A 10,492-nucleotide genomic window follows, 5' to 3' on the forward strand; every position below is an offset into this window, starting at 1 on the left:
CAACTGGGTGACATTAATACTATTTGTCATCTTAGTCATTAATAACACTTGGGTGACATTAGTACTGTCATCTTAGTCCCTAATAACACCTGGGTGACATTAAAACTAATTGTCATCTTAGTCCTTAAAACACCTGGGTGACATTAATACTATTCAGCATTTTTTCTGCTAATAACACATAGGTGATAATAAAACTATTTGTCATCTTAGTCCCTAAAAACACCTAAGTGACATTAAAACTATTCATCATCTTAGACCTTAATACAACTAGATGACATTAATACTATTGTCATCTTATTCCTTAATAACACCTGGGGGTTATTAATACTATTTGTCATCTTAGTCCTAAATAACACATGGGTGATATTAATACTATTTGTCATCTTAGTCCCTAATAACACCTTGGCTACATTAAAACTGTTTGTCATCTTAATCCCCTAAAATCACATGGGGGACATTAACAATGTTTGTCATCTAAGTCCCCTAAACAACCTTCGGTGACATTTATACTATTTGTCATCTTTTTCCTTAATAACAACTAGGTAAAATTAATACTATTTGTCATTTTATTCCTTAATAACACCTGTGTGATATTAATACTATTTGTCATCTTAGTCCGCAACAACATCTGAGTGACATTAATACTATTAATCATCTTAGTCATTAATAACACCTTGGTGACATTAATAAAATTTGTCATCTTAGTCTTTAATAACACCTGGGTGACATTAATACTTTCATCTTAGTCCTTATTAACACATGGGTGACAATAATACAATTAGTCATCCTAGTCCTTAATAACACCTGGGTGACATTAATATTATTTATCACCTTAGTCATTAATAACACCTGTGTTTCATTAATACTATTTTTCATCTTAGTTCTTAATAACACCTTGGTGACATTAATATTATTTGTCATCTTAGTCCTTTATAACACATGGGTGACATTAGAATTATTTGTCATCTTATTCCTTAAAAACACCTGGAAGACATCAAAACTTTAATCTTAGTCCTTATTAACACCTTGGTGACATTAAAACTATTTTTCATCTTAGTCCCTAAAGGACCTGGGTGACATTAATACTAATTGTCATCTTAGTCTTTAATAACACATGGGTGATATTAGTACTATTTGTCATCTTAATCCTTAATAACACCTGGGTGACATTAATACTGTCATCTTAGTCCCTAATAACACCTGGGTAACATTAAAATTATTTGTCATCTTTTTCCATTATAACACATGGGTGACATTAATACTATTTATCATCTTAGTCCATAATAACACCTTGGTGACATTAATACTGTTTGTCATCTTAGTCAATAATAGCACTTGGGTGACATTCATACTATTTGTCATCTTAGTCCTTAATAACACATGGGTAACATTAGTAATATTTGTCATCTTATTCCTTAATAACACCTAGTTAACATCAATACTTTCATCTTTGTCCCTAATAACACCTGGGTGACATTAAAATTATTTGTCATCTTAGTCCCTAAAACACCTGGGTGACATTAATTCTATTGTCATCTTAGTCCTTAATAACACCTGGGTGACAATAATACTGTTTGCCATCTTAGTCCTTAACACATGGGGGACCTTAACACTATTTGTCATCTTAGTCCTTAATAACACTTGGGTGACATTAGTACTATTTGTCATCTTAGTCCTTATTAACACCTGGGTGACATTAACACTTTCATCTTAGTTCCTAATAACACCTGGGTGACATTACATCTATTTGTAATCTTCTTCCCTAAAATACCTGGGTGACATTAATACTATTTGTCATCTTAGTCCTTAATAACACCTGGGTGACCTTAATACTAATTGTCATCTTAATCCTTAATAACATCTGGGTACATTAGTACTGTTTGTCATCTTAGTCCTTAATAACACCTGGGTGACATTAATACTTTCATCGTAATCCCTAATAACACCTGGGTGACATTAATACTATTTGTCATCTTAGTCCTTAACAACACCTGGGTGACATTAATACTGTTTGTCATCTTTGTCCTTAATAACACATGGGTGATATTGTACTATTTGACATCTTAGTCCTTAATAACAAATTGGTCACATCAATACTTTCATCATAGTACCTAATAACACCTGGGTGACATTAAAACTATTTGTCATCTTAGTCCCTAAAACAACTGGGTGACATTAATACTATTTGTCATCTTAGTCATTAATAACACTTGGGTGACATTTGTACTGTCATCTTAGTCCCTAATAACACCTGGGTGACATTAAAACTAATTGTCATCTTAGTCCTTAAAACACCTGGGTGACATTAATACTATTCAGCATTTTTTCTGCTAATAACACATAGGTGATAATAAAACTATTTGTCATCTTAGTCCCTAAAAACACCTAAGTGACATTAAAACTATTCATCATCTTAGACCTTAATACAACTAGATGACATTAATACTATTGTCATCTTATTCCTTAATAACACCTGGGGGTTATTAATACTATTTGTCATCTTAGTCCTAAATAACACATGGGTGATATTAATACTATTTGTCATCTTAGTCCCTAATAACACCTTGGCTACATTAAAACTGTTTGTCATCTTAATCCCCTAAAATCACATGGGGGACATTAACAATGTTTGTCATCTAAGTCCCCTAAACAACCTTCGGTGACATTTATACTATTTGTCATCTTTTTCCTTAATAACAACTAGGTAAAATTAATACTATTTGTCATTTTATTCCTTAATAACACCTGTGTGATATTAATACTATTTGTCATCTTAGTCCGCACCAACATCTGAGTGACATTAATACTATTAATCATCTTAGTCATTAATAACACCTTGGTGACATTAATAAAATTTGTCATCTTAGTCTTTAATAACACCTGGGTGACATTAATACTTTCATCTTAGTCCTTATTAACACATGGGTGACAATAATACAATTAGTCATCCTAGTCCTTAATAACACCTGGGTGACATTAATATTATTTATCACCTTAGTCATTAATAACACCTGTGTTTCATTAATACTATTTTTCATCTTAGTTCTTAATAACACCTTGGTGACATTAATATTATTTGTCATCTTAGTCCTTTATAACACATGGGTGACATTAGAATTATTTGTCATCTTATTCCTTAAAAACACCTGGAAGACATCAAAACTTTAATCTTAGTCCTTATTAACACCTTGGTGACATTAAAACTATTTTTCATCTTAGTCCCTAAAGGACCTGGGTGACATTAATACTAATTGTCATCTTAGTCTTTAATAACACATGGGTGATATTAGTACTATTTGTCATCTTAATCCTTAATAACACCTGGGTGACATTAATACTGTCATCTTAGTCCCTAATAACACCTGGGTAACATTAAAATTATTTGTCATCTTTTTCCATTATAACACATGGGTGACATTAATACTATTTATCATCTTAGTCCATAATAACACCTTGGTGACATTAATACTGTTTGTCATCTTAGTCAATAATAGCACTTGGGTGACATTCATACTATTTGTCATCTTAGTCCTTAATAACACATGGGTAACATTAGTAATATTTGTCATCTTATTCCTTAATAACACCTAGTTAACATCAATACTTTCATCTTTGTCCCTAATAACACCTGGGTGACATTAAAATTGTTTGTCATCTTAGTCCCTAAAACACCTGGGTGACATTAATTCTATTGTCATCTTAGTCCTTAATAACACCTGGGTGACAATAATACTGTTTGCCATCTTAGTCCTTAACACATGGGGGACCTTAACACTATTTGTCATCTTAGTCCTTAATAACACTTGGGTGACATTAGTACTATTTGTCATCTTAGTCCTTATTAACACCTGGGTGACATTAACACTTTCATCTTAGTTCCTAATAACACCTGGGTGACATTACATCTATTTGTAATCTTCTTCCCTAAAATACCTGGGTGACATTAATACTATTTGTCATCTTAGTCCTTAATAACACCTGGGTGACCTTAATACTAATTGTCATCTTAATCCTTAATAACATCTGGGTACATTAGTACTGTTTGTCATCTTAGTCCTTAATAACACCTGGGTGACATTAATACTTTCATCGTAATCCCTAATAACACCTGGGTGACATTAATACTATTTGTCATCTTAGTCCTTAACAACACCTGGGTGACATTAATACTGTTTGTCATCTTTGTCCTTAATAACACATGGGTGATATTGTACTATTTGACATCTTAGTCCTTAATAACAAATTGGTCACATCAATACTTTCATCATAGTACCTAATAACACCTGGGTGACATTAAAACTATTTGTCATCTTAGTCCCTAAAACAACTGGGTGACATTAATACTATTTGTCATCTTAGTCATTAATAACACTTGGGTGACATTAGTACTGTCATCTTAGTCCCTAATAACACCTGGGTGACATTAAAACTAATTGTCATCTTAGTCCTTAAAACACCTGGGTGACATTAATACTATTCAGCATTTTTTCTGCTAATAACACATAGGTGATAATAAAACTATTTGTCATCTTAGTCCCTAAAAACACCTAAGTGACATTAAAACTATTCATCATCTTAGACCTTAATACAACTAGATGACATTAATACTATTGTCATCTTATTCCTTAATAACACCTGGGGGTTATTAATACTATTTGTCATCTTAGTCCTAAATAACACATGGGTGATATTAATACTATTTGTCATCTTAGTCCCTAATAACACCTTGGCTACATTAAAACTGTTTGTCATCTTAATCCCCTAAAATCACATGGGGGACATTAACAATGTTTGTCATCTAAGTCCCCTAAACAACCTTCGGTGACATTTATACTATTTGTCATCTTTTTCCTTAATAACAACTAGGTAAAATTAATACTATTTGTCATTTTATTCCTTAATAACACCTGTGTGATATTAATACTATTTGTCATCTTAGTCCGCAACAACATCTGAGTGACATTAATACTATTAATCATCTTAGTCATTAATAACACCTTGGTGACATTAATAAAATTTGTCATCTTAGTCTTTAATAACACCTGGGTGACATTAATACTTTCATCTTAGTCCTTATTAACACATGGGTGACAATAATACAATTAGTCATCCTAGTCCTTAATAACACCTGGGTGACATTAATATTATTTATCACCTTAGTCATTATTAACACCTGTGTTTCATTAATACTATTTTTCATCTTAGTTCTTAATAACACCTTGGTGACATTAATATTATTTGTCATCTTAGTCCTTTATAACACATGGGTGACATTAGAATTATTTGTCATCTTATTCCTTAAAAACACCTGGAAGACATCAAAACTTTAATCTTAGTCCTTATTAACACCTTGATGACATTAAAACTATTTTTCATCTTAGTCCCTAAAGGACCTGGGTGACATTAATACTAATTGTCATCTTAGTCTTTAATAACACATGGGTGATATTAGTACTATTTGTCATCTTAATCCTTAATAACACCTGGGTGACATTAATACTGTCATCTTAGTCCCTAATAACACCTGGGTAACATTAAAATTATTTGTCATCTTTTTCCATTATAACACATGGGTGACATTAATACTATTTATCATCTTAGTCCATAATAACACCTTGGTGACATTAATACTGTTTGTCATCTTAGTCAATAATAGCACTTGGGTGACATTCATACTATTTGTCATCTTAGTCCTTAATAACACATGGGTAACATTAGTAATATTTGTCATCTTATTCCTTAATAACACCTAGTTAACATCAATACTTTCATCTTTGTCCCTAATAACACCTGGGTGACATTAAAATTGTTTGTCATCTTAGTCCCTAAAACACGTGGGTGACATTAATTCTATTGTCATCTTAGTCCTTAATAACACCTGGGTGACAATAATACTGTTTGCCATCTTAGTCCTTAACACATGGGGGACCTTAACACTATTTGTCATCTTAGTCCTTAATAACACTTGGGTGACATTAGTACTATTTGTCATCTTAGTCCTTATTAACACGTGGGTGACATTAACACTTTCATCTTAGTTCCTAATAACACCTGGGTGACATTACATCTATTTGTAATCTTCTTCCCTAAAATACCTGGGTGACATTAATACTATTTGTCATCTTAGTCCTTAATAACACCTGGGTGACCTTAATACTAATTGTCATCTTATTCCTTAATAACATCTGGGTACATTAGTACTGTTTGTCATCTTAGTCCTTAATAACACCTGGGTGACATTAATACTTTCATCGTAATCCCTAATAACACCTGGGTGACATTAATACTATTTGTCATCTTAGTCCTTAACAACACCTGGGTGACATTAATACTGTTTGTCATCTTTGTCCTTAATAACACATGGGTGATATTGTACTATTTGACATCTTAGTCCTTAATAACAAATTGGTCACATCAATACTTTCATCATAGTACCTAATAACACCTGGGTGACATTAAAACTATTTGTCATCTTAGTCCCTAAAACAACTGGGTGACATTAATACTATTTGTCATCTTAGTCATTAATAACACTTGGGTGACATTAGTACTCTCATCTTAGTCCCTAATAACACCTGGGTGACATTAAAACTAATTGTCATCTTAGTCCTTAAAACACCTGGGTGACATTAATACTATTCAGCATTTTTTCTGCTAATAACACATAGGTGATAATAAAACTATTTGTCATCTTAGTCCCTAAAACACCTAAGTGACATTAAAACTATTCATCATCTTAGACCTTAATACAACTAGATGACATTAATACTATTGTCATCTTATTCCTTAATAACACCTGGGGGTTATTAATACTATTTGTCATCTTAGTCCTAAATAACACATGGGTGATATTAATACTATTTGTCATCTTAGTCCTTAATAACACCTTGGCTACATTAAAACTGTTTGTCATCTTAATCCCCTAAAATCACATGGGGGACATTAACAATGTTTGTCATCTAAGTCCCCTAAACAACCTTCGGTGACATTTATACTATTTGTCATCTTTTTCCTTAATAACAACTAGGTAAAATTAATACTATTTGTCATTTTATTCCTTAATAACACCTGTGTGATATTAATACTATTTGTCATCTTAGTCCGCAACAACATCTGGGTGACATTAATACTATTAATCATCTTAGTCATTAATAACACCTTGGTGACATTAATAAAATTTGTCATCTTAGTCTTTAATAACACCTGGGTGACATTAATACTTTCATCTTAGTCCTTATTAACACATGGGTGACAATAATACAATTAGTCATCCTAGTCCTTAATAACACCTGGGTGACATTAATATTATTTATCACCTTAGTCATTAATAACACCTGTGTTTCATTAATACTATTTTTCATCTTAGTTCTTAATAACACCTTGGTGACATTAATATTATTTGTCATCTTAGTCCTTTATAACACATGGGTGACATTAGAATTATTTGTCATCTTATTCCTTAAAAACACCTGGAAGACATCAAAACTTTAATCTTAGTCCTTATTAACACCTTGGTGACATTAAAACTATTTTTCATCTTAGTCCCTAAAGGACCTGGGTGACATTAATACTAATTGTCATCTTAGTCTTTAATAACACATGGGTGATATTAGTACTATTTGTCATCTTAATCCTTAATAACACCTGGGTGACATTAATACTGTCATCTTAGTCCCTAATAACACCTGGGTAACATTAAAATTATTTGTCATCTTTTTCCATTATAACACATGGGTGACATTAATACTATTTATCATCTTAGTCCATAATAACACCTTGGTGACATTAATACTGTTTGTCATCTTAGTCAATAATAGCACTTGGGTGACATTCATACTATTTGTCATCTTAGTCCTTAATAACACATGGGTAACATTAGTAATATTTGTCATCTTATTCCTTAATAACACCTAGTTAACATCAATACTTTCATCTTTGTCCCTAATAACACCTGGGTGACATTAAAATTATTTGTCATCTTAGTCCCTAAAACACCTGGGTGACATTAATTCTATTGTCATCTTAGTCCTTAATAACACCTGGGTGACAATAATACTGTTTGCCATCTTAGTCCTTAACACATGGGGGACCTTAACACTATTTGTCATCTTAGTCCTTAATAACACTTGGGTGACATTAGTACTATTTGTCATCTTAGTCATTATTAACACCTGGGTGACATTAACACTTTCATCTTAGTTCCTAATAACACCTGGGTGACATTACATCTATTTGTAATCTTCTTCCCTAAAATACCTGGGTGACATTAATACTATTTGTCATCTTAGTCCTTAATAACACCTGGGTGACCTTAATACTAATTGTCATCTTAATCCTTAATAACATCTGGGTACATTAGTACTGTTTGTCATCTTAGTCCTTAATAACACCTGGGTGACATTAATACTTTCATCGTAATCCCTAATAACACCTGGGTGACATTAATACTATTTGTCATCTTAGTCCTTAACAACACCTGGGTGACATTAATACTGTTTGTCATCTTTGTCCTTAATAACACATGGGTGATATTGTACTATTTGACATCTTAGTCCTTAATAACAAATTGGTCACATCAATACTTTCATCATAGTACCTAATAACACCTGGGTGACATTAAAACTATTTGTCATCTTAGTCCCTAAAACAACTGGGTGACATTAATACTATTTGTCATCTTAGTCATTAATAACACTTGGGTGACATTTGTACTGTCATCTTAGTCCCTAATAACACCTGGGTGACATTAAAACTAATTGTCATCTTAGTCCTTAAAACACCTGGGTGACATTAATACTATTCAGCATTTTTTCTGCTAATAACACATAGGTGATAATAAAACTATTTGTCATCTTAGTCCCTAAAAACACCTAAGTGACATTAAAACTATTCATCATCTTAGACCTTAATACAACTAGATGACATTAATACTATTGTCATCTTATTCCTTAATAACACCTGGGGGTTATTAATACTATTTGTCATCTTAGTCCTAAATAACACATGGGTGATATTAATACTATTTGTCATCTTAGTCCCTAATAACACCTTGGCTACATTAAAACTGTTTGTCATCTTAATCCCCTAAAATCACATGGGGGACATTAACAATGTTTGTCATCTAAGTCCCCTAAACAACCTTCGGTGACATTTATACTATTTGTCATCTTTTTCCTTAATAACAACTAGGTAAAATTAATACTATTTGTCATTTTATTCCTTAATAACACCTGTGTGATATTAATACTATTTGTCATCTTAGTCCGCACCAACATCTGAGTGACATTAATACTATTAATCATCTTAGTCATTAATAACACCTTGGTGACATTAATAAAATTTGTCATCTTAGTCTTTAATAACACCTGGGTGACATTAATACTTTCATCTTAGTCCTTATTAACACATGGGTGACAATAATACAATTAGTCATCCTAGTCCTTAATAACACCTGGGTGACATTAATATTATTTATCACCTTAGTCATTAATAACACCTGTGTTTCATTAATACTATTTTTCATCTTAGTTCTTAATAACACCTTGGTGACATTAATATTATTTGTCATCTTAGTCCTTTATAACACATGGGTGACATTAGAATTATTTGTCATCTTATTCCTTAAAAACACCTGGAAGACATCAAAACTTTAATCTTAGTCCTTATTAACACCTTGGTGACATTAAAACTATTTTTCATCTTAGTCCCTAAAGGACCTGGGTGACATTAATACTAATTGTCATCTTAGTCTTTAATAACACATGGGTGATATTAGTACTATTTGTCATCTTAATCCTTAATAACACCTGGGTGACATTAATACTGTCATCTTAGTCCCTAATAACACCTGGGTAACATTAAAATTATTTGTCATCTTTTTCCATTATAACACATGGGTGACATTAATACTATTTATCATCTTAGTCCATAATAACACCTTGGTGACATTAATACTGTTTGTCATCTTAGTCAATAATAGCACTTGGGTGACATTCATACTATTTGTCATCTTAGTCCTTAATAACACATGGGTAACATTAGTAATATTTGTCATCTTATTCCTTAATAACACCTAGTTAACATCAATACTTTCATCTTTGTCCCTAATAACACCTGGGTGACATTAAAATTGTTTGTCATCTTAGTCCCTAAAACACCTGGGTGACATTAATTCTATTGTCATCTTAGTCCTTAATAACACCTGGGTGACAATAATACTGTTTGCCATCTTAGTCCTTAACACATGGGGGACCTTAACACTATTTGTCATCTTAGTCCTTAATAACACTTGGGTGACATTAGTACTATTTGTCATCTTAGTCCTTATTAACACCTGGGTGACATTAACACTTTCATCTTAGTTCCTAATAACACCTGGGTGACATTACATCTATTTGTAATCTTCTTCCCTAAAATACCTGGGTGACATTAATACTATTTGTCATCTTAGTCCTTAATAACACCTGGGTGACCTTAATACTAATTGTCATCT

Source organism: Taudactylus pleione, unplaced genomic scaffold (assembly GCF_031769625.1).
Source record: "Taudactylus pleione unplaced genomic scaffold, aTauple2 ptg000545l, whole genome shotgun sequence".
Taxonomy (NCBI): Eukaryota; Metazoa; Chordata; class Amphibia; order Anura; family Myobatrachidae; genus Taudactylus; species Taudactylus pleione.